The following is a 25,459-nucleotide window of genomic DNA, read 5'->3' as shown; positions in this document are numbered from 1 at the left end:
TCTGCTCTCCCACAATATGGCGCTGGGAGAGGAGGTAACAGCTTCTACACAGCTGCCTCCAGTTCAGCCAATAAACTGTAGGACCTGCTCCTGATTGGAGGAGAGCAGCGTACTCGGCGTGTGGGTAGCAGAGTTGGGATTGGTGGAAGAGGACTATAAAGGAGGAGAGAGACAACATGCACCAGGAACATCTAAGGGGAACATCTATCTGAAGGAACACCTGTGCAGCCCCCGAGAGAGCCGGCCGGCGGTGTGCCGCTCCCCCGCGGAAGTGGGGAAAGTGGCAGGGGGAACTGCCCTTCCACGGAGGTGGAAGGGTTGGTAGCCAACCCGGGAAGAACCAGCAGCAAACCCGGGGAGGGCCGAGCAGACAAAAGAACAGCGCAGGGTCCTGTGTCGTTCCTCCACGAAGACGGGAAGCAACAGTACACATGCACACATGTACACACACACATGCACACACACACACACAGTTATGTTTTCTCAAAACGTGTCTACACAGCAAGCCACCCGGGAGTAGCCTCGCATACTCTGGCTCTGCTCTTGGCCCTGCATTGACTTCTTACACAGTCCTGCACTTCTTCCCTGGACCCCACTGAAGCCTCCTCTCCCCCGTGGCAGAGGCTGCCCAGATGGCCGAAGGCGGCAAGCGCAGCCCCTGCCCTCCCTGTGCCAGGAGACAGAGGGAAGGGCCAGGGCGCCAAGGGGAGGGGCGGGCCTGATATGCAAATTGGGTCATTAGCATATCAATGGTAATGAGGGGGGGTGGATGCCCCTGGAGTGGGAGTGCTCTCCTCTCTTCCCAGCCAAGGGGAACCGGCCCCGCCCCCGGACGCCCTCACATGCAGGGGACACACCCCATTTCCTCTCGACCTTGTTTGGGTGATGAGGTTTCCTTCAGTTCTCTCTCCCTTCCCTGCAGGCTGTAGGTCGACCTGAAAGCCGCCTGTTGCTGGGCTTTGCTTTCTGCACCGTCTCTCACGGTCGCCTTGGCGAATCCGCCCAGCTCCCGGTTGCTCCAGCCTCTGCTTCACACCCTCCCCCTTGTTTTCCGGTTGTTTCTCCTCCATCTCGTTTGGGTTGAGTGGAGATTTCTCCGTGTCGACTTCAGCTGTGACGTTCAGACGAACATTCTTTTGCTTCTAACTGTTGGCGAAAGATTTAGAACAGCAAGGAGCGAGGGTAGCAATGGCGTTGGGGACGCCGTCCCAGCCTCCCAGCCTCGCCCAGCCCTGCCATGGCGGCCGCAGCAGCCTGGGAAGGCCTTGTGTATCCGCAAGTCTTCTCTTTCAACAAAGACATTTGAAAAGTGTTTTTAACTGATAGGACCTTGGGGTGGGCGTTAGGCGCCAGTTAAGATGCCCTGGAGCGGGAGGAAGTGCAGGGCATTTGAGCGACCCCCGCTCCGCCTCTGAGCCAGCGTCCTGCTCAGGCACTCCCCAGGAGGCCGCAGATGGTGGCTCAAGTCCTTGGGCCCCTGCCCTGCGTGTGGGAGACCTGGGTGGAGCTCCGGGCCCCCCACTTCAGCAGGTGTCAGCCCCAGTGTTGCAAACATTTGGGAAGCGAACCAGCAAGTGGGAGCGCTCTCGCTCGCTCTCTCTCTCTCCCCACCTTTCAAATAATAAACAAAAAATTGAAAACTAAGATTCTGTGACTTCCTCTTCGTACGTAAGTCTGCTCCCTGCCTGCCTCCTCCGTCTGGAGCTGGCTCATCGTTCCCCTGCAGTTCTGATTTCGATGAACGGTTTTGCTCCACCTCCATGCTGGGCGCTGCTCGCGTCACCGTCGCCTTTTGTCTCTAGCTGTGTACTCTCTGTTGTCTTGTCTCTCGTCTACACTGGCTTCTCCCTGTCTACACTGGCTTCTCCTTCTCGTAGCTCCTACCCTGCCTTTCCATTTGCTCCGCTCAGCCCGGTGCTGGGGTTTTCCAGCGATGGTGACCACACTGCTCCTCCTTGCCTGCGCTGACTCGGGTCTCCTGTGCGTGATGCAGAGACTCTGAGCGTGGGGAGACAGGGGTGGGAAGGCGGCTCCCGCGCCCGTTCCGCCATCTCGTCTGGAAGTCTCCCTCAGGAATGGGAGGGGATCGGGCTCCTGTCTTCTCTCCTCCACACCCAACCTGATTGACCGGCGTGAAGAACGGGGTTTGGGGCAGGGAAAGCCAGGAGCAGCCCTGTCCCGGCCCTGGGACAGGTGAGCACGGACGCACAACCCTGGCCACCTGGCCGGCGAGGCACCTTCAGATCAGACAGAATCGCAAGATTCCAGCTCCACCTTAGAGAGACCAGCAAGTGCAACACTGCACACACCAAACAGACACTCACAGTCAGAATGCCGCTTACAGGGAACCAGGAGCTGCCAAAACAGTGTGTGTGTGTCTGTGTGTGTGTGTGTCTGTGTCTGGGTGTATGTGTCTCTGTGTGTGTCTGTGTCTGTGTATGTGTCTGTGTGTGTGGGTGTGTCTGGGTGTATGTGTGTATCTGTATTTATGTGTCTGTATCTGTGTGTCTGTGTATCTGTGTGTGTGTCTGTGTCTGTATTTGTGTGTGTCTATGTGTCTTTGTCTACATGTGTGTCTGTGTCTGCATGTGTATCTGTGTGTGTCTGTGTCTGCATGTGTGTGTGTCTGTGTGTGTCTGCGTGTGTGTGTGTCTGTGTCTGGGTGTGTGTGTCTCTGTGTGTGTCTGTGTCTGCATGTGTGTGTCTGTGTCTGTATGTGTCTGTGTGTGTCTGTGTGTGTCTGTGTGTGTGTCTGCGTGTGTGTGTGTGACGCTAACCCAGACTGGACCTCAGACCCCCCAGCACTCCGCACTCAAGTGGGCGATGGCTGTGAACACATTAATCCCCCTTTCAACTGTCTCCATGGCTTTGGTTGTGCACAATCAACCACCATCCAAAACATCAAATGAAACATTCCCTAAATACATAATTCATACATTTTAAAGAAACGCCTTACAGTATTGTCATAATTGTTCTATTTCGCTACCAGCTTTTCTTGTCCGTCTCCTCTAGTGCCTAACTTACAAGGAAATTGGATGCCAGACACAAGCATGCAGGGGAAACAGTCTCTCCGGGGTCGGGTGCGATGCAGGGTCCCCAGCGCCGCTGGGGAGAAACGCTGTGTTGAAGAAAGAGGGCACCTGGGGCCGGCGCTGTGGCGCAGCGGATTAATGCCCTGGCGTCAAGCGCTGGCATCCCATATGGGTGCCAGTTCGAGACTGGGCTGCTTCTCTTTCAATCCAGCTCCCTGCTATGCCTGGGAAAGCAGTAGAGGATGACCCAAGTCCTTAGGCCCCTGTACCCACGTGGGAGACCCGGAAGAAGCTCCTGACTCCTGGCTTCAGATTAGCATAGCTCCAGCCATTGGGGCCATCTGGGGAGTGAACCATAGGAGGGAAGACCTCTCTCTCTCTCTCTCTCTCTCTCTCTTTTTCTTTCTCTCTCTCTCTCCCCCTCCCTCTCCTCTCTCTGTGTAACTCTGACTTTCGAATAAATAAGTAAATCTTAAGAAAAAAAGAAAGATGGCTCCTGCCGCCCTCCCCCCCTCACGGCCCCCCTTGGCCCCGGCACCGCCCAGAGGCTGGCACCCCATGCACCCTCAGGCTCCCCTCGTCCAGGCTGCGCCCTCTCGTTTCTCTGGCTGCTTCACCCCAAGCCGGCAACGACTGGGGAAACATCCTGTCACCCCGCCACAGCTACCGTCCGCCTTCATCCACCCAGAGCCAACCCCTAGCAGAGGAACAGAGTATTGGTGGTCCACACTCGCCCACCCCCATAGCCTGCCCCGCCCCACTGCCCGCCATGCTCTGCCACAGCCACCACTCGTGTCCCCAGACAGCCTCCTGCCGCGGTGCGCACCGAGTGCCCTGCCTTTGCTCTCCGTCATCTGCCTGACACCTGGCCACGCCGACCCTTCTCTCCTGCCTGCCGCACTTCCTCCACCTGCGCCAGAGGCCCCGCCCACCCTCGCTGTCCAGCTCCTTGCCCTGCCCGGGGCCGGGGCCTCTTCTGCCAGTCTCTGCTGCCCTCCCTCAGCTACGGCCCCGGCTTGTTCGATGCATTCTGGCACATCCTGTACCCCGTGAAGAAGAGAAGCAGACAATGCCCTGTGAACCATCTCCAATATTAAGGTGCAGAAGAGTGTGTAGCACACGCTAGCCCCGTATGAAACAGTCTTACAAACAGATACGGAAGATCAGCAGACAACTTTGAGATGGAATGTAAGTACTGTTTCACACAGGCACAGGCACAGCCAAAGACCGCAAGCCGGCGAGAGGCACACGCCCAACGCTAGGAATGTTCCAGAAAGAGCACACAGAAGGGCTCTATTCACCAAGGAACAAAAGACAAGGAAGCGTCCCACGTCTCAAGGTGTGCGTGTCCCGACCCACATGGACCTAAAGAGCCATCTCGAGGGACTGCACAACTCAGGGAGCAACAAGAAATGTCTTTGGCCTGCACCATGGCTCACTAGGCTAATCCTCCGCCTGCGGCGCCGGCACACCGGGTTCTAGTCCCGGTCGGGGCACCAGATTCTGTCCCGGTTGCCCCTCTTCCAGGCCAGCTCTCTGCTGTGGCCCGGGAGTGCAGTGGAGGATGGCCCAAGTGCTTGGGCCCTGCACCCCATGGGAGACCAGGAGAAGCACCTGGCTCCTGCCATCGGATCAGCGTGGTGGGCCGGCCGCAGCGGCCATTGGAGGGTGAACCAACGGCAAAGGAAGACCTTTCTCTCTGTCTCTCTCTCTCACTGTCCACTCTGCCTGTAAAAAAAAAAAAAAAAGAAAAAGAAAAAAGAAAAGAAATGTCTTCGATGCTGACAGAGAAAAATGTGTGTCCATAAAACGGGCCTTGCACATCCGATGGGGAGCTCGGTGGTCCCTGTGGGTGAAGGGGCGCAGTCCTCGTTAGCAGCGAGCAGTCCTGCTCCTTTCTAACTCTGCTTCCCCTCTTCTTTGGCAGCCAGGGAGCTCAGCGTTCCATCCAGGCTCAGTCGCAGGCCCTCTCCTCTCCAAGCCTTGGGGGGGGGGGTGAAAACCTCCTTTTGTGGTCAGTCGTGCTGCAAGGTCTTTAGCACCATCTTTCCAGTGACTGGTGGCCTTGCATTGTTTATCACGAGCTGTCCAGATGCTCGTGGGGAGTGAAGAATAAATCCGGAGAGAGAGTTTCTTTCTCCCCTCCCAGCTTTCCACGTGTGTCCAGCCCCCAGCCCCGTGCTCCGTGCCCAGCTGCAGCGCAGGGGTCTCTGCTTGCACAGAGGTCAAACGGCCCGCACCCCAAAATCCAAATCCAAACTGCTCCAAAATCCAAAGCATCCGAGAGCCCCCGTGACAACGCAAGCAGAGAATGCCACACCATGAAGCTTTCTTTTGTACACAATTACCCTCCGCCTTTGTGTGTGAGAAAGGAATCAGCTCTGGGTTGGTGCTGTGGTACAGTAGGCTAAGCCTCTGCCTGCAGTGCTGGCATCCCATGTGGGCACTCGTTCGAGTCCTGGCTGCTCCACTTCCAGTCCAGCTCTCTGCTGTGGCCTGGGAAAGCGGTAGAAGATAGCCCAAGTCCTTGGGCCCCTGCACCTGCGTGGGAGACCTGGAGGAAGCTCCTGGCTCCTGGCTTTGAGTTGGTGCAGCTCCAGCTGTTGTGGCCAATTGGGGAGTGAACCAGCAGATGGAAGACCTCTCTCTCTCTCTCTCTCTATCTCTAACTCTCTCTCTCTCTCTCTCTCTATCTCTCTCTATCTCTCTATCTCTATCTCTCTATCTCTCTATCTCTATCTCTCTATCTCTATCTCTGTCTCTCTCTACCTCTCTCTCTCTCTCTCTAACTCTGTCTCTCTCTCTATATATATATATATATATCTCTGTATCTCTATCTCTCTCTCTCTATCTCTATCTCTCTCTCTCTCTTTCTCTCTGTATGTAACTCTGCCTCTCAAACAAATAAATAAAAGTCTTAAAAAAGAAATGACTCAGCTCAGCCGCTTCTGCAGCTCAGACCATCTGTCCCCCACCTGGTGCTGATTCCGGGCGCTCAGTCCCACTGCTGCCCCCTCAGCAACAGTGCTGGCACAACGCAGCTCTGAAATGTTTATAAAGCAGACGGATGAATCTGGAATCTTGGGGCTGGAGGGCACCTCAGAGTTGGTCTTGGTCATCTGCTTACCCGAGCCAAATGTAGAGGAGAAAAGTGCCCAGGACTCCGCAGCCCTCACCTGTTAGGAGACAACAGCAGGTGCAAGAGCTGTAGCCAAGGGTGTTTGACTTTGCAGAGAGCTGGGTTCAGGCTTCTGGGGAGCTGCTTTCTGGCTGTGTGACCTCAGGGGAGAAGCGTTTAATCACCAGGAATGAGTTCTGTGAACCGGCAGGCACTACATGGCCACAGTGCATCAGGCTCACCAAGGCTCTCGGGACCCTTAGTGCAACTTGACTCTGGGCCAGCTGGGAGGGGCCCACCATGTCAAGTCCGTATGGGACCCTACGAGGATGGAGGCGGTCCTTGCCTGGCTCTTTCTGCTGCTGCCATGAGAAATGAAACCTACAGTCAGGGGGTCAGAGTCCCTAGGCCCCGGATTAGGGTGGCCCACCTTTATTGGGAAAGAACTGACAAAGACTCAGAATTCAAAGACTGCATTCTGAGCAAATGCACCTGCAGGGCGCCCATCCCAGCCTGGGCGTCCTCGTCTGAGAGGTGTGGGTACAGCGTCCGTGTGCACCTGCAGAGAGCTCGTCCCCGGTCTGGGCGTCCTCCTCTGAGAGGTGTGAGTACAGCATCCGTGTGCACCTGCAGAGAGCCCGTCCCTGGCCTGGGCATCCTGAGAGGTGTGGGTACAGCGTCCGTGTACACCTGCAGAGCGCCTGTCCCGGTCTGGGCGTCCTGAGAGGTGTGGGTACAGCGTCCGTGTACACCTGCAGAGCACCTGTCCCGGTCTGGGCGTCCTGAGAGGTGTGGGTACAGCGTCCGTGTACACCTGTAGAGTGCCCGTCCCGGTCTGGGCGTCCTTATCTGAGAGGTGTGGGTACAGCGTCCGTGTGCACCTGCAGAGAGCTCGTCCCCGGTCTGGGCGTCCTCCTCTGAGAGGTGTGAGTACAGCGTCCGTGTGCACCTGCAGAGAGCCCGTCCCTGGCCTGGGCATCCTGAGAGGTGTGGGTACAGCGTCCGTGTACACCTGCAGAGCGCCTGTCCCGGTCTGGGCGTCCTGAGAGGTGTGGGTACAGCGTCCGTGTACACCTGCAGAGCACCTGTCCCGGTCTGGGCGTCCTGAGAGGTGTGGGTACAGCGTCCGTGTGCACCTGCAGAGCGCCTGTCCCGGTCTGGGCGTCCTGAGAGGTGTGGGTACAGCGTCCGTGTACACCTGCAGAGCGCCTGTCCCGGTCTGGGCGTCCTGAGAGGTGTGGGTACAGCGTCCGTGTGCACCTGCAGAGCGCCCGTCCCAGCCTGGGCATCCTCGTCTGAGAGGTGTGGGTACAGCGTCCGTGTGCACCTGCAGGGCGCCCGTCCCAGCCTGGGCATCCTCGTCTGAGAGGTGTGGGTACAGCATCCGTGTGCACCTGCAGAGCACCCATCCCCGGGGTCTTGGCGTCTGTGTGCCGTTGAAACAGAGCAGGTTCAAGGAAGACAGAGAAGCCACCAGCTCCCCACTGTGTGAGGTCCAGACCACTGCCTCCAGCAGGAGGATCTAGAAACCGACATCAGAGCCCTGGGAGGGGGTGACGCCAGAAACAGCGACCTTCCAACGCGCAGTGCATACTTACCATGTCCATTCGTTACAGCTTTCAATCCTCGTCCTTCGAGGACTAATCCTCTTGTTACTGTCTAAAGAACCTCTCACGTATTAGACTCAAGGCAGACAACACCCCCAACACCACAGATTTTCCTTTTTCAAGGTTGGGTAGTATTCCATCGTGTGCATATACCATATAGCAGAGACCGGACTCTGATGTGCAGAGTTCCCCAACCTGTCCAGACAGGGCCTGCTGCTGGCCCTGCGGTGGCCTCTCAGGATACCCAGTTAGCTGGACAGGGAGCACGCTTACCTCTGCAGGCCCGTGGTCACCTCTCTCCCTGCTCCGGGGACTTCAGGGGACGGTGACTGGAGGCCCTGGAGCTGACACAGGGATGAGTCGGCTCAGAGGGAGACCGCTGGGGAGAGATGGGCCCAAAGCTGAGCCCGGGGCGGATGGCGGCTCTGGGTTCATCTCCAGGACTGTGCTGTTGGCCGCCGACCGAGGAGGAACAGACGGTGAGGTCAAGACCAACTTGCTACCGAAGTCCCAGCAAGCCTGGGTGAGCTGAGAAATGAGCCCCGGGCGAGGCAGGGGTCCCCACCGGGGCCCTGGTTCCTTCTCTTTCTCGGACGCCGTCCCGAACACACCTGGTGCGCCGGAGAGCACAAATGAGCAAGCCGCGCTCCTCCTCAGCACCTGGGCTCTGCCCTTGTGTAACGAAGCCGCAACGGGAAGCAGAGCAGACCCAGTCTCGGGCCTGCTTTGCGCCGCAGCCTGGCACCCGTGGCTGGAGCGTGGGTTTCAGAGGGCGGCAGCCCCTGGGCCCTCCCTGGCCACGATGGTGCTGGGCGTTCAAGTTCTCTGAGCCTCGGCGTCCAAAGTAGAGAGGCTGAGGATCGCGCCAGCTTCAGGGGTCCCCGTCGGGGCGGGGTATGGTCACCCGCTCTGCCACCCAGTACGAGGCCCCTGCCAGGGGTTGGTAAACAGTGGTGCTTACTATTGCCTTTACCACCTGAAGCTTCCTGCAGCCAAAGCCTCAAAGGGTGATTCCAGAAGATGCCCCGTTCTCGGCTTCTCTCCCCTCTGTGGTCCAGGAGGGTGTCTCTCTCCCGGAAACCACTGAGGGTCACCCGTGACGCTCCAAACACGAAGACATAAGGCACTGGAAGCACAGGTTACCTGACGTGATTGACTGATGCCACGGACCTGTGTGGGTAGCATGTACCACCCCCATGTACCACCCCCGTAGACCACAACCTGTGTGTGTAGCATGTACCACCACCATAGACCACGACCTGTGTGTGTAGCATGTACCACTACCAGAGACCATGGGCCTGTGTGTGTAGCATGTACCACCACCATAGACCATGGGCCTGTGTGTGTAGCATGTACCACACCTGCAGACACACACCAGCGTTGCATGTTAATCAAAGATCTACCAATCGATAACGAGGTCACCCTCCCGGCTCCCGTGGCAGCCCCAGGGCTGTGTCCCTGTAGCCTGGCTAGGGCCACGCAGCCGTCCTGAAGGCTTAGGGGTTCTCGTTGGCTGCTCCCCTCCCCGGCAGCACACAGGAGAGCGATTCTTCCACCGCCGTGAAGGAAGGCGTCCCCCCGCAGGCGAGCCATCGTGCCAGGGGCCGCGCTGTCCTTTTTGACATCAGACCCATGGGCTGAGCAGAGCACAACGCCCCTCCCCCACCGTGAGAGACCCCCCCTCCTCAAACAGTGCTCTCCACCCCGAGCAGGACGACGTGGCCGGGGTGGCTCAGAGGGGAAGAGAGATTCTCACCTCACAGGAGACAAAGAGGGAGGCGGCGGGTGGGGGGGCAGACAGGAAGAGAACAGAAAGGGGCTGGGGGGTGGAGAGAAACTTCTCCAACATCCTATAGAAAAGCTCATCCCACCAGAAGACCCAACGGCAAACAGGAGAAAACTCACAGGTCGCGCTGAGTAAAACTGAGGGCTTTGACGCACTTGAAAAACCAACTTACTTCTTCCCATCATCCCTAATTATCGTTTTTATTATAAACTGGCAAGTGATAGCGGTAAATATTCATCAGGTACAACGTGATGCTACCATTTGTGAATAATACCCGGGGCGATTCAGTGAACTGCTGGGCACGCCCTGCACGTCCACCCAGGGCTTCTTTCTGGTGGTTAGGACATTTGAAACGTGTGCTCTCAAGGATCCTGAAATGTGCGACGCACTGTCTCTGGATCCCCACGCTGCACAGTTCCCAAAAACTCTCCCATCTCCCCGACACGCTCCACCTCTCACCATCACCGCCCCTGCCCGGCATGTCCCACCAGAGTACCGTAACCACCGTCCCGCCCTCTGCTGCTACGACGTTGGTTGCTTGATGCCCCTCGCAAGTGAGGACATGCGACATTTATCTCTCTGCGCCTCACTTAACAACACGTAGCATAATGTTCTCAAGTCCACCCATGTCGTCAAAACGAACAGTATTTTTCCTTGTTCACAACTAAGTAGTATTTGTCGCTCCCCCTCTTCGTGGAGGAACGACACAGGACCCTGCGCTGTTCTTTTGTCTGCTCGGCCCTCCCCGGGTTTGCTGCTGGTCCTTCCCGGGTTGGCTACCGTCCCTTCCACCTCCGTGGAAGGGCGGTTCCCCCTGCCACTTTCCCCACTTCCGCGGGGGAGCGGCACACCGCCGGCCGGCTCTCTCGGGGGCTGCACAGGTGTTCCTTCAGGTAGATGTTCCCCTTAGATGTTCCTGGTGCATGTTGTCTCTCTCCTCCTTTATAGTCCTCTTCCACCAATCCCAACTCGGCTGCCCACACGCCGAGTACGCTGCTCTCCTCCAATCAGGAGCAGGATCAGCTCCTGCAGCTCAGTCAATCAAATTGGCGAGAGGCAGCTGCGTAGAAGTTGTTACTCCCTTCTCAGCGCCATATTGTGGGAGAGCAGATGCATAGAATAAGTCTTAATTCCAGTAACAGTCTAGTCCGAGTTGCTCCCCACAGATCCCCCTTTCTTTTTATTTTTGGCGTTGATACGCGCCTGTCTTCGGTGCCCCGCGGCACACACTCTGCTCTACTTGCTGGAGTTGCCCACAGGTGCTTACAAGCCCTATCAATCAGGCAAACCGAATCCGGGTCCTCTCTTCACCATGTTGTGAGGAGGTTTTTAGGCGCTGATGCGTGCCTGAGTTTGGTGCCCTGCAGCGCATGCTCTGCTCTGCTAGAACTGCCTGCAGGTGCTTACAAGCCCTATCAGGCAAACCAAATCCAAGCCTCCTCATTGCCATATTGTGGGGAGACTTATTGATGTTGATTCGTGCCTTTCTTCGGTGACCTGCAGCTCATACTCTGGTGGAGCTGCCTGCTGGTGCTTATCGCCTAATCAGGCAGACCGAATCCAAGCTCTCTCATTGCCGTCTTGTGGGGAGGCCTTATTTTTCCCTATTTCTCTACTTCCGGGCATTCCTATCTCTCCTATTTTACTTCTATCTGCCAGCATCCATATTTCTCTCATTTTACTTCTAAACTTCTGTTTCTCTTATCCCTGCGGCTTCCTGGCGCCCACCTCGAGGCTGCTTCTCGGCGGCTTCCCGGCTCTGAGCCGCTTCAGCCAGCGCTTCTCTCATCTGCGCGGCTTCCCGGCTTCACGCGCACACTCCACGGTCTCCGTGCCCCTTCGCGCCCGCACCACGGCCTCGCACTAGCCCCACGTTCCCTATCTATTCACGCCCCGTGCTCTCTCTGCACGCGGCGGCTTCCGCGAATCACACAGCACAGCTCACGTTTCCGCCACCGGTATTCAGTCCAAGTTCCCCGGGCTAACCTGGCGAATTCAACCCAGCTCACGTCTGCGCCCTTTGGCTTGGCTTCCCGTCCTTTGCTCCCCGGGCTAATCTGACGGATTCCAACCTGGCGGCCCACGTCTCTGCCTCTGGTTCCAGATTTTCGCCTTTTGCTCCCCGGGCTGACTTGAAGAATCCCAAGATAGCTTATGTCTCCGCTTCAGCCTGCACTCGCGGCTTCATCCTCCCTAACATATTTTTCTCTACCCGGTATGTTTCCTAACTTTTCTTCCAACAATATTCCTCCCTCATTTCTCCTGGCTTCTCCCCACAGTCCGTATCCAAGTCTGTTTGTTCTAGCTTTCACTTTCGCTTTTGACCTTAGAGATTTCTCCCAGCTTCCCCCCGTAGTCCGTATCCGAGTCTATGCCTAGGCTTTTGATAGCTTCTTCCAGCACCTTTTCCATCCGGCTTTTCCCTAGGCTCTTTGCTAGTCTCTCTCTCCAGTATTTTCCCACTTCTTCCCGTTTCTTCCCTCCTAGGTTTTCTATCCGAGTCACGGCACCATTATGCCACTCCCCCTCTTCGTGGGGGAACGACACAGGACCCTGCGTTGTTCTTTCGTCTGCTCGGCCCTCCCCGGGTTTGCTGCTGGTTCTTCCCGGGTTGGCTACCGTCCCTTCCACCTCTGTGGAAGGGCGGTTCCCCCTAGCCACTTTCCCCACTTCCGCGGGGGAGCGGCACACCGCCGACCGGCTCTCTCGGGGGCTGCACAGGTGTTCCTTCAGATAGATGTTCCTCTTAGATGTTCCTGGTGCATGTTGTCTCTCTCCTCCTTTATAGTCCTCTTCCACCAATCCCAACTCTGCTACCCACACGCCGAGTACACTGCTTTCCTCCAATCAGGAGCAAGATCAGCTCCTGCAGCTCAATCAAATTGGCGAGAGGCAGCTGCGTAGAAGTTGTTACTCCCTTCTCAGCACCATATTGTGGGAGAGCAGATGCATAGAATGAGTCTTAATTCCAGTAACTTAGTCTAGTCCGAGTTGCTCCCCACAGTATTCCCCCGTGTGTACATATACCACATTTTCTTTGGCCACTTCTGTTGATGGACGCTTTGATCCGTTGACTTAGCTATCGTGAGTAGTTCTGCCACGCTTATGGGGGTGATGGCATCTCGTCACCACTCTTCACCATAATGAGTTCACGTCTTTTTTATTTTTTTAAAGATTTTTTATTTTTTTATTTGAGAGATAGAGTTACAGACAGTGAGAGGAAGAGACAGAGAGAAAGGTCTTCCTTCCGTTGGTTCACTCCCCAAATGGCTGCAACGGCTGGAGCTGCACCGATCAGAAGCCAAGAGCTTCTTCCAGGTCTCCCACACGGGTGCAGGGGCCCAAGCACTTGGGCCACCCTCTGCTGCTTTCCCAGGTCACAGCAGAGAGCTGGATCGGAAGTGGGGTAGCTGGGACTCAAGCCGGTGCCCATATGGGTTGTTGGCACTGCAGGCGGCAGCTTTACCCGCTGTGCCACAGCGTTGGCCCCTATCCAGTTTAAAGTAGGATTATTTGTTTTCTTTCTGTGGGGTGGTTTGAGCTCTTTATATGTCTTTTTTTTTTTTTTAAACAGGCAGAGTGGACAGTGGGAAAGAGAGAGAGACAGAGAGAAAGGTCTTCCTTTGCCGTTGGTTCACCCTCCAATCCGCGCTGCGGCCGTTGCACCGTGCTGATCCGATGGCAGGAGCCAGGAGCAAGGTGCTTCTCCTGGTCTCCCATGGGGTGCAGGGCCCAAGCACTTGGGCCATCCTCCACTGCACTCCCTGGCCACAGCAGAGAGCTGGCCTGGAAGAGGGGCAACGGGGATAGAATCCGGCGCCCCGACCGGGACTAGAACCCGGTGTGCCGGCACCACAAGGCAGAGGATTAGCCTGTTGAGCCGCGGCGCCGGCCTCTTTATATGTCTTGAATATAGCTCCTATCAGATGCATGGCCTGCGAGTGCTTCCTCCCAGTCTGTAGGTGATCTCTTCACTCTGTTTGTTGTTTTTATTACAGTGCAGAAGCCTTGTATTTTGATGTAATTCTACTTGCATATTTTCACTTCTGGTGTTTGTGCTTTTCCAGTCAAACCTAAAAATCATTTGGTCGGTGTGTCTGTTTCAGGTCAGCAGCATGCTGTTTTAAATACGCGGAGAGCTCCAAACCACGCGACTGGACGCCTCCAGCTCTGCTCCTTTTGCTCTAGATTCTCTGGGCTGCTCGGGGCTTTTTGTGGGACTCTGACAGGCATTGCATTGGCGCTCTGGATTGCCAGGGATAACGTGGAGGGTTAACAGTATCAGTCCTTCCAGTCCATGAATAAAGGGCAGATTTTTTTTATTTATTTGACAGAGTTAGAGAGAGAGAGAGACAGAGACAGAGAGAGACAGAGACAGAGAGAAAGGTCTTCCTTCCCTTGGTTCATTCCCCAAATGGTTGCTACAGCCGGCCCTGCCCTGATTGAAAGCCAGGAGCCAGGTGCTTCTCCTGGTCTCCCATGGGGTGCAGGGCCCAAGCACTTGGGCCATCCTCCACTGCACTCCCGGGCCACAGCAGAGAGCTGGACTGGAAGAGGAGCAACCGGGACTAGAACCCAGCAACTACATGGGATGCTGGCGCCGCAGGCAGAGGATTAACCAAGTGAGCCACAGTGCTGGCCCCAAGGGGTAGATTTTGACTTATTTGTGTGTTATGCATTTTTTTTTTACATCTGTTTTTCACTTTTCCATGTAGATATTTCGCCTCCTTGGTTAAATTGGTTTCTAGGAACTTTTTTTTTTGAACTGTTGTGTATACAATTGTTCTCTTGATTTCTTTTTCAGAAATTTAGTTGCTAGTGTGGAGAAATGCTACTGAGTTTTCTTTTGAAGATTTAATTGTTTATTTGAAAGTCAGAGTTACAGAGAGAGGAGAGATCTTCCGTGTGCTGGTTCCCTCCCCAGGTGGCTGCAATGGCCAGGGCTGAGCCAGGCTGGAGCCAGAAGCCAGGGGCTTCATTTGACTCTTGCACATGGGTGACAGGGACCCAGGCACTTGGGCCAACCCCTCTGCTATTCCCAGGCCATTAGCAGGGGGCTGGATTGGAAGCAGAGCAGCCAGGACATGACCCAGAGCCCACAAGGGATGCCAGCATCACAGGTGGTGTTTTACCCAGCAAGGCCCTGATGCTACTGATTTTCCTATGTAGCCTTTGTACCCTGCATCGTAACTGTACTCATTTAATATTTCTGGGCCGGCGCCGCGGCTCACTAGGCTAATCCTCCGCGTGCGGCGCCGGCACCCCGGGTTCTAGTCCCGGTCGGGGCACCGGATCCTGTCCCGGTTGCCCCTCTTCCAGGCCAGCTCTCTGCTGTGGCCCAGGAGTGCAGTGGAGGATGGCCCAAGTGCTTGGGCCCTGCACCCCATGGGAGACCAGGATAAGCACCTGGCTCCTGGCTTTGGATCATCACAGTGCACCGGCCGCAGCGCACCAGCTGCGGCGGCCATTGGAGGGTGAACCAATGGCAAAGGAAGACCTTTCTCTCTGTCTCTCTTTCCCATTGTCCACTCTGCCTGTCCAAAAAAAAAAAAAATATTTCTAACCAGTTTTTGGTAAAATCTTGAGGGTTTTCTGTATGTAAGATAATTTTGTCAGCCGACTGTGACAACTTCACTGCACTAATTCCTGTTTGGACGCCTCGTTTCTCTCTCTTGCCCTGGGCAGGACTTACAACATTGTGTTCACAGGAGAGGTGAGCGTGGACGTCCTTGCCCTGTCCCGGCTCTCGGAAGGCAGGGTTTCAAGGATCTGCAGTTGAGCATGTTAGCTGCAGGCTTATCACACGCGCACGAGGTCTTTATCGAATTGAGGTGAAATTGCCCTACCTTGTTGAGCGTCTTTATCACGAAAGCACGTTGGATTCTGTCCAATCCCTTTCCTGCCCCTAATGTGGTGGCCCCGTGGCGCTCCTCCTGCACTCGGCTGATGGGAGGAGTGACAGTTAGCGATCTGCATCTACAGAGCCGCCCTGGCATCCCAAGGATACGTCCCAGCTGCTCGCGCTGAGTGATTCCTTTGCTGCATCGTGGAGCTCTGTTTTCTCGTTATTCCGCGGAGGATTTTGTATCCGTGTTCATCAAGGATGTTGGCGGGCAGTTTTCCTGTGCTGTCGCTGTCTGGCTTTGGAATCAGGACAATCATGGTTTCCTAAAAAGAGTCTGAAAGCCTCATTCCCTTTTGATTGTTGGGAAGAGTTTGTGCAGGATTGGTGTGAGAGCTTCAAACGTTTGCAAGAAGTCAGCAGGGAAGCCATCAGATCCGGGATTTTCTTTGATGGGAGACTTCGCAAACACTGCTCCAACCTCTTTGTTTGCGATCGGCCTGGTTTTCTGTTTCTTTGTGTTTCAGTAGGTTGTATTTGTCTAGGAATGTACCATTTCTTCTAAGTTTCCCAATTTGTTGTCATGTAATTGTTCAGCGTGGTCTCCCATGACCCTTTGTATTACCGGGGTATCAGCTGTAATATCTCCTCTGCCATTTCTGACTGTATTTGAGTCATATCTGTTTTTCTATTCTAGCTAAAAGTTTGTGGATTTTATTTTTTCAAAAATCCATCTCTTGGTTTTGTTGGTCTTTTGTATTGTTTTTCTAGTCACTATTTATTTCTGTTCTCACCATTATTATTTCTTTCCTTTTGCTAACATGGGGCTTTGTTCTTTATTTTTTGTTTCTAGTTTTTTTTTTTTTTTTTGTTTCCTTGAGGAGTAACACTGAGTTGTTTGAAACACTGAGTTGTTCTTCTTTTCTGACATAGGCAGAAAATACCAAAATAAAACCTGTAGTGAAACCCTATTTATTTTAAAATGTTATTTATTTACTTGAAAGTCAGAATTACAGAGATGCAGAGGCAAAGACAGAGAGAGAGAGAGAGAGAGAGAGAGAGTGAGAGAGAGAGAGAGAATCTTCCATCTGCTGGTTCACTTCCCAAATGACCACAATGGCCAGAGTTGAGCTGAGTCGAACCGGAGCCAAGAGCCAGGAGCTTCTTCCAGGTCTCCCATGTGGGTGCAGGGGCCCAAGGACTTGGGCCACCCTCCACTGCTTTCCCAGGCCACAGCAGAGAGCTGGATCAGAAGTGGAGCAGCCAAGACTTGAACAGGTGCCCAAATGAGATGCCAGCACTGCAGGTGGCGGCTTTACCTGCTACGCCACAGTGCCAGCCCGGAAAACCAATTTAAACCCATGTTGACAACTTAGTAGTTCACTGATTCTTCTGAAAAATGAGAGCATCTTGACCTAGGCCAAGTGGAAAAGCCATGTGCAGACAAGAGCGCAGGTCTGGCTGGATCCCGGCCCTCGTGGAAGGACCCTCTGCTCCTGCCAGGGGCTGCAGCACTGACCGCTTGCCCTTTGCCCTTTGCGTCCAGGAGTCTGTCTCTCCAGACTAGGGTTTGCCAACAGGTGTTGCCTCTCCGCATTCTGAGTTGGGGTCACAGCTGCAGGGTGGGTTCTCCCACATCAGGTGTTGCCTCTCCGCGTTCTGAGTTGGGGTCACAGCTGCAGGGTGGGTTCTCCCACATCGGCGCACGGTTTCTGTTGTCACGGAGTCCGTTAGGAAAACGCCTCCGGCTTAAGCTCTTCCTTTGCTGCCCGTGTGGTGTCCTCGGCACTTGCATCCTAGTTTCCCCTGGACGTGAGCATTTCGGCCATTCTCGATGTCTCTTCATCAAAGAACATTATTCTTCTAGTTTCACCATGGAGCATGCCCTTGTACGGAAGAGCTACGTTCAGCCTGCCGTCACCCACGGGTTCTGCATTTGCAGATTCAACCAACCGTGGAGGGAAACTATTTTTTTTTAAGCCTGCGTCTGTACTGAACGTGTACAGGTTTTTTTCTTTGTCATTTTCCCCTAAACAATGCGGCAGAACACTGTTTCCAAAGCATTTGCCCTGTTGTAGGTATTACAAGTATTCTACAGATGACTCAAAGTGTGTGTGTGGAAGGAAGGACGAGTGTAGGTTACATGCAAATCCTAGTCCATTTTATGTACGGCCTTGAGCATGGCAGGTGTGGATAAGAGGGTGTGTGGGGGGGGGGGGGTCCTGCGAGGCCCGCACTGTCAGGATGGTGGGGCAGCGGTGTCTCCGACAAGAAGCCCCGGAGACAAGTTTCGGTCAACAGGTCTGTTTAAAACAACCAATCACAAGCTTTCAAAGGGCAGGCAGAGGGGGCGCAGCCAGTCAGGGCAACACTGATTCTACAGAATAACGCCAATACTCGTGGTGCTATGCTTCTCCAGTCAGCGTGAAGGTCATGGAGCCTGTGCAACCTTCCAGGTGGTGCTGACGGGTCTGGGCCACACCTGGGAGCTCTTTACCTGGTTGACAATTACAAGGCCCCTCAACAGGAAGTGGGGTGGGGGAGATGTGCCTGGGACACCCCGCCGCCTGCCCGCAGCTGGGACGTGTGTGGCTCTCAGTGTGCCTGAGCCCCGACCAGGATGTTTCTGGGAGGCATGGTGTGCCACACCCGCTTAACCTGCATGGGCAGGGCAGGCGGCCTCCCAGCCAGGCACAGGATCACCCACAGGTTACATGCAAATCCCAGTGCATTCATGGCAGGTGCGGGCATCAGGCTGGGGGTTGCCCTGCAGCCAGTCCCTGCAGACCCTGAGGGCCGACTGTTCTCCCAGGACCCAGGACGGGCTCACCTGTAACTTCTAAGTATTCATTTCTTAATGAGGCTGGAATGTTATGGTAGAGAATTTTGTGGGACCAGGATAAGGACAGAGGTACTTCAAACAGTGTGTGGGAAAATGATATCAACGTTTGTTATGGGGCAAATATGTTTGAACTTCATGTGGCTTTTTCACTAAAAGTCATGGAAAATGCATATTATGAAAAAGTATATGTGGGCTTCAATTTTTTTTTTTTGCACCAAAATACACTTATCTTTTCATGTCATTGTTCCACCAATCTTTTGAAATGCCCTCATAGCCTCCACCTGGGAGCTATTCTTGTCTGAGCCACTGTCTCTGGGAGTGTCACATCTATTTTGAGAAGCCCCTAGAAGGAATCTATGGTGGCAGTGGCTGGGGCGGATTGAGCGCTGCTGGTTTTAATAATAGCTGTGCCACCCGAGAGCCCAAACCTACCCTACTGCTTCCTTCTGGCTTCTCCCTGCATCTTGCTGTCCTAGAAATGGAAGACGTCCCCAAATGATATATTCTGTAGATTTTTTACTTACCTATTTGAAAGGCAGACACACACACACACACACACACACAAACTCCCATTCACTGAATAATCCCCCAAATGCCCGGTTAGCCGGGAGCTGGGACCTCAATCCAGGTCTCCCAAGGGGTGGGCTGTCCTCTGGCAGGCAGCTGGAGTCAGCAGCAGGGAATCAGACCCAGGCATTCCGACGTGGGACATGGGCCTTCTAACTGCTCTGAAGTGTTTTCCACACCCTGAATCCACCGGCACACAGAGGAGCCCTTGTTCACAGAGGGATTTGTTGAGTAGAATCCCTCTGGAAGGTCTGAAGTTCACTGTTATGGGCTGTGTTGCCAGCCCTTTCTCTTGAAAGCAATGGGGACAGCCGCGTGAAAAAGACGCTTCCATCCAGAGTTTACTTAAACGCTAGGCTCGTTCTCCCGGGTTTTATGTGAACCAAAGAACAGCTTGTGAGGATGTGCGTGCACCAATAATAACAGCTTACTTGGAGAATGATGTAGCGTGTGCCCATTGCTACGCTAAGCAATCTCCATGCATTATCGTAATTGATCCTTGCGAGCACTGGGCCCAATACGAGATGAGAACGCGGCAGAGCAGCCTGGCCTCCTGCTACCCGGCAGCCAAGGGACGGAGCTGCCATTTGTCTCCAGACAGCCTGCTTTTAGGATCCGCCATACTGTTTCCACGCGTGCACGTGGGTGTGTGTATGTAGCACACACACAGTTCACACCACACACACTTGCATCAGACACACGCACACACACTCATTAACACATATGCTAAAGCTTACATAATAACCTGTCCGGGCATCTAATGCACCACAAACCATAATGCCTAGCTAATAACACGCATGTAAAAGCTCCTGGACATATAATCCACTGCAAAGCAGACACGGGAGGGCGGAGCTGCGAAATCCGGGGCCGTGCTTACATGGATCACACATAGCGCTCCAGTCATTTTAACCCTTCAAAACGACCGAGTGGTATTTTGTACTTAAAAAAAAAGTGATTGATTTTGCTTGTAGTTATTCCCTCTGGAAACACTCACTGAACAGCCAAATGTTAAGTTCGTTTTTTGTTTGTTTGTTTTCCTTTCTTTTGTCTTGGAGACCTGTAGAAACTGATGGAAGGATAAAGCATGACCTCAGCAGGAGGCGGCACTGGGAGACCTGGGCCAGGAAGCACAGACACAAGGCGCCAACCCCGGTTACAAAGTGGCAGACAGCGGGGTCTTGTTTCTTCTCTTTTTTGGTGGTTTCTTTAAACACACTGGCCTCTGGCCTCGCCTGGGATGCAGGCTGGCTGGAAGACGCTCACAGCAGGTGGGCACCAAGTGGGGTCCCAGGGACATGGCCCAGGGAGGCCGGGTTTCCCTGCACCCCCCCCCCCCACTGCTCAGTGGGCTGAGCTGGGCCTGCCTTGGCCTGCGGCCCCTGTGGCCCAAGCTCCTTCCTTAGTGTGGCTGCGGAGCTCTCCTTGCCTTGGGCCATTTGTGATGCTTCAGGAATTGTCTTTTTATACTTTGTGATCTCGTTCAACTGGCTTTGTCTTTCCCCATGCTTTATAGGCAGTTTTTTTTTTTTTTTTAAATCACAGTCGCGACAGACAGTCGTCTGGGATGGCAGCAACTCCTCTCCGGGCTTGGCTGCCCTTCTCATACTCATTTAAAACACAGAGTCAGAGGCCGTCACTCGCCAGGGCCCCGCGCACCGCAGGCTGGCTCCTGTCTTGCCCCCTCCCCGCCCCGTCCCCCCTGCAAAGCGCTCCTGGGCTCCAGGGCTCCCCGGCTCACTGGCCCGCCCCACCCTCCCGAGAGACAGCCTCCTTGGAGCAGCTGCAGTGGTCGTGTTCGGCGTCATTAGGTCCACGTTCAGGAACCCCACGATCCACACCGAGGAGTAGGAAACCAGGGTCCTTAGGGAGAACGCGGTCTCCAGACACGCTTCGTACACGACCACGCACGCTTCATACATGACCACGCTCGCCAGAAGCCTTGTGCAACATGGGAGCATAATAACAGCCTTGGTTTGCTATCCCTAGGGGACTGGTTCCAGGACCCCCAAGGAGACAAAAATCCGCACAGGTGCTCAAGTCCCTGCACTGCGCAGGCCGGCAGGGCCGGGAACCGCCTCTCTGCAAGGCGCTCCCGCAGCCCGCTCTGGACTGGGCGAGGCTCAGCCCTGCCAGCCTCAGCCCGAAGCTTCCCGGCTTTTCATGCCCCGGTAGGGACCGAGAAGACAGAGCGCGGCTGCCCAGCACGGGTCGGCTACAATGACCCGTATTTCTGGTCCGCAGAGGGTAGAATCCCCCCGCGGGAACCAGCGGTCAGGACTAACTCACGCGTCCAGCTCTGGACTTGGAACCAGTGTTTGCTCTCCCCAACCCCAAGACCTGTGCAGGCTCCCGGGCTCCCCACGCCCCGGGCAGGGGGTGGCGTCCTGCAGCCGGGAGGGTCCTCCTTGCGCAGGGGGTCCCCGTTCCCGCTGCGGGGCGGGTCTTCCTCCCGCGACAGCCCCGCCGCCGCTGCTGTCGGGCTCCGTGCAAACTGCGTTTCCACGTTTCCCGCTGTGGCGACCCCACCCCGCGAGCCGCCCGCGCGTGCCACGGCCGATCCCGGAGAGCAGGGAGCGCCGCGCCGGTCCCCGGGCAGGGCTGGCCCCACCGTGGCCGGCGACCCCGCCGCCCCGCGCCGAGAAAAGCCGAACGCAGGGGGCAGCTTCGTGAGCCCCACGCCCTGCGGCCAGCCCACTCCTCTGGGATTTCTCCCGCTCCCCCGCCTCCCACCGCCCTCCGGCGAGCGCCCGCCGCGGGACCCCGATCCACGGCGCACCGGGCTCAGCACTCGGCCGCGCCCGCAGCCCCGGGCCGGCGACCCAGGGCTGCAAGGAGCAGGCGCCGGGGCTGCAACCCGGGCACCGCCCCCAGCCCGCGCTTCCGCCCGCCCGAGGCCCCGCCCCCGCGCTCGCCCCGCCCCCCGCCCGCGCCCGGCCCCGCCCCCGGCGCGGGACCACCCACCCCTGGGCAGGCGGAGGCGGGGGCCGAGCGCTCCGGGCTTTCTCGGCCGCCCCGGCCGCTCGCCCGAGTGTCCGCAGCCGCCTCCGCCGCGCGGTGACTCCGGAGCCGCGCGCGCCCCCGGCCGGACGAGCCGCTGGGCGCCTGGGAGAAGCCGCGGGAGCCCGCGGGGACGCCATGCGAGCCAGGTAGGCAGGCGGCCGCGGGGCGCCTCGGGCGGCGCGCCCCCGGACCCCGCGGCCCCGCGCCGGGCCTCCCCCGCCGCCGGAGTAGGCGGCTCCGCGGGCGCCGGGGCGCGGCTGGCGCGGGTGGCCCCCTCCCCGGCGCGGGCCGCTGGCTGGCGGGCGGCCCTGCGGGGCGCGGCTGGGGGCGCGGGGCGGGCGCGCGGTCCCCGGCCGGACTTGTTGGCGACCGTGCATATTTCAACTTTTGGCGAGAGCCCCGGTTTGCGGGTGAAATCGAGAACTCCGGTGGTGGCGCGGCGGCCGGAGACCCCGCGGGCCGGGCCGGGCCGGGATGGAGGCGGCGCCCCTCGCGCGGGGCCGGCCGTGTAGCCCCGGGCGCCGGCCGTGCGGAGGGCCGTGGGGCCTCGCGGCTCGGCGAGGTCCGAAGGGGAGCCCGGGGCCGGGTTTTCCGTGCACATTTTCTCCACGCTGGGGCGGCGGGTGGCTGCTGTGTGGTCGATCAGTCACCGCGAGCAACTTCGCAAAACTTTAGTTCTGGTTTTACGGACGCGGCCGATGCTGGGAGCGGGGGGCGTGGACGGCACGGCGAGGCAGACCTGATCCCCAGCCGGCCGCACGGAGCCCCCCAGCCCGCTCGGCGCGCGTTCTTGGGGTCGCAGGCGCGGGTTTCGTCGTCTGGCGGGACCGAGGGAACCACGGCGAGCGCGTTCCTCCCGCGCCTCCAAGGGTGGTGCCTCTGCCCCCCGCAGGCTGGGCTTTGGGGACAGGGTCTCCCTCCCTGCTCTCCCGGGGGCGGGGGAGGGGACGGGCCTGGCCTCCTGGCCTCCCTGTGGTTCGGGTTTCTTGCCTCGTAAAAAGGAAGGCGATGATTCCCGAAGTGCTTCCCAGGTCCCCGTAAAAATTAATGGGTGGTTTGTGGAGCGCGTGGACATCCTTGGATGGACAGCGGCTGTGCCCCAGGGGCCCCGGACGCAGGCTGCTGCTCCCGGGCCTCAGCCGGTCCAACAGCTGCCGCCCACCAGCCGGCCTGCCCGGCGGACCCTGCGGGACCGTCCCCTGACCCCTGCCAGGGCCCTCGGTGGAGAGCTAGGGAGGACCTGGCGCCTTGCACACACCCCGCCTCCAACTCTGCCTTCTGCAAGGGGCCCCCTGGAGTAAGGGGCAGGGGGCCAAGGCTGCCCAGCCTGCGTGGGGGCGTTGGAGCTCTGGGGTCCCGGAACCCAGCGACCTGGCTTCCCAGGACTTGCTTTATGGTACGCTTGTTTACTAAATGAACAATGACCCGCTCCCAGGCCAGGCCTGGCTGCTGGAGCCTCTATGTGCTTTTGTGTTTTTTTTTTGTTTTTTTTTTTTTCTTTTTTTCCTGTTGTTACAAATCCAGGCCCTACGCTCCAATGTCCTTGCAGCACCATGAATAGGGACCCAGGCTGGGTACCAGCAGCCCAAGCAGGAGCAGGTGCCTCCCACCCCCCAGGCAGCCGGGGTGCCCACCTCGTTCTGCCTCTCCTGGGCTCCACCGCTGGGGTCTTTGGCAGTTTCTTTGTTGCCATTTCTGCTCCCCCAGGCCTTTGATTTGATGGAGGTCTGGTGACAGAAGGCAGCTCACACAGGGGGCGTTTGGAAGGGTCTGAAAAACAGCTAATACCTATTGTGCTCTTAACTTTCCTGGTGGAGGGCTGGGGGGGGGGGGCTCTTCCTGGAATCTCTGCTTTGCTGCTGTTTCCTAATCCGAAACCTAGAATTGTGTCCCGGACCCCCGACCCCCGACCCCCGACCCCCGCTGCCGGAATGGACTTTCTGCTTATTCTAATCTGGTTTCTAGTCTGACAGAGACATTCACCAGTGGAGAAAGCAGTCCTGGGGAGGGACGCTCCTGCGTTTATATCCCACGAACCGGCCAGTTAGGAGCTCTGAGGTCCCTGGGGAGGGGTCTCCCAGCTTCCCATGCTTCAGGAGGAGCCCTTGACCCCAGCAAGGGGGTCCGGGCAGAGCTCTGGGGCTCCCTGTTTGAGGGCCAGCTGAGTTTTAACAGGAGAAGCTGCGCCCTTGGCTTTGCTGTTTTCAAATTCGACCCCAGAGTTGGACTGGGGTACATTTTTTTTTTCCTTTTGAGAGTTGGAGTCAGGCCCCTGGGACATTTCCCGAGGCCCCGGAGTTGGGCACCAAGACTTCTTTGTCCCGGGGTCGCTGCCTGACAACCAGGAACCAGGAATCAGGAAAGCCGTGCCCTGGCCGACCTGCTCCTGCCGCGGGCGTCTCCGGTGCGCACTCAGCCTCCCGAGGGCCAGCTGGGTCTCCTGCTGCCCAGCCATTTGCACAGCGAAGACCCCGCCTGCCACCTCCCTGTGTTCCGTGTCCTCCAGGAAGCCTGAGCCGGCCACCCCACACCCCCCCACACCGATGTCCCGTAGCTCTGCACCTGCACCTGGGGCCGTGGGGGCCAGCTCTTATGGGAAGCGGTCACAATAACCAGCCTTTAGGAGGCCTGGGACTGCAGAGGCTTTGCAAGAAAAGAGAGGCCTGGTACGAGGAGGGAGGCCATCTGCTGGGCGGCCCCGCTGGCCCACGGAGCAGGCACGTCTGAGTTAGAGGCAGCGGGCTCAGTTCACTCAAGATTGGCGGGGTCTGGAGGGGTAGGAGGAGGCACCACTGACCCAGTCTTGTGCTCCGGCTGCTTGCTCTTCATTCAGAACCGTGAGGGGTTTCTTTTCTTAAGCTCTGAGAATTTAGGGAACTCCTCCAAGCCCATCGCTTGTGATTGCCCAGCTGGGATGTGCACCTGGGGCTGCCTGAGGCGTGCAGGGCCCAGGGCAGCGGAGCACCAGGCGTTCTGGGAGCTTGGAGACCCAGGCACGAAAGGTCAGGGTGGCTGCCTCCCTCCCGCAGCACAACAGCTGTGCTCCTAGGGCGAGGGGTCCTTGTTGCCTCTCGGCCTGGCTGCAGGGCAGAGCCGGGTTTATTGAGGGCGGCGGTGGTGGTGTTGAGACACGGTTCACTCACTCAGATCTGTATGAAGTCTGTCCTCCCAGCGATGGGGAGGTTGTTCCGGGCAGATGAGGTCACTGGAGCAAGATTATTGGAAGGCAGAGAAGTCGGTGTGAGATAAGGGTCCCACCTTGCTTTTGCGATGATGAAAGAGATGACACACTAACGAGATTAGTCTTATCTGCCTGCCAGAGGCGTGGGGCAGGGGAGTGCTCTTTGCTGATGCCTGTTAGCCCAGCCCCAGCGCCCCAGCGGATGGGAAAGAAGCCTCTCTTTGGAAGCATTTTATGATTCCAAATTCTTATTAACCTTCTCCCCCCCCCCCCCCCCAGGCTGCACAACCAAGGCAGACGCTGCTCTGCAAGCCTAGGGCCGTAGAGGAAGCTCCTGTGTCTTCTGAGACAGGAGGCCCCGAGCCAGGGGTGCGTGCCTGCAGAAGACAAAGGGCCGGGCCGGCGGTGCCCACCCCCCGCCCCACGGCTGACTGGCAGCGGCACTAAATATTTAAGTCTGCCCACGTCTCGCCTTTCACTGCCC

General features: G+C 57.0%; 1 protein-coding gene across 1 annotated transcript in view; it reads left to right on the top strand.

The window, feature by feature from the left end:
• Positions 1–21,742: 21,742 nt before the first annotated feature.
• Positions 21,743–25,459, top strand: part of SH3BP4 (SH3 domain binding protein 4) — a 70,253-nt gene continuing 66,536 nt past the window's right edge. Inside the window, exon 1 of the mRNA XM_051834149.3 lies at positions 21,743–21,940. The gene's annotated coding sequence lies outside the window, so the exon portion shown is untranslated. The remainder of the gene's footprint in view (positions 21,941–25,459) is intronic.

The sequence above is a fragment of the Oryctolagus cuniculus genome, chromosome 3 (genome assembly GCF_051225735.1).
Source record: "Oryctolagus cuniculus isolate XC-2025 breed Fujian yellow rabbit chromosome 3, ASM5122573v1, whole genome shotgun sequence".
NCBI classification, from domain to species: domain Eukaryota; kingdom Metazoa; phylum Chordata; class Mammalia; order Lagomorpha; family Leporidae; genus Oryctolagus; species Oryctolagus cuniculus.
Note: the sequence above shows the minus strand (reverse complement) of the source record. Positions and strands in the feature narration are given on the sequence as shown.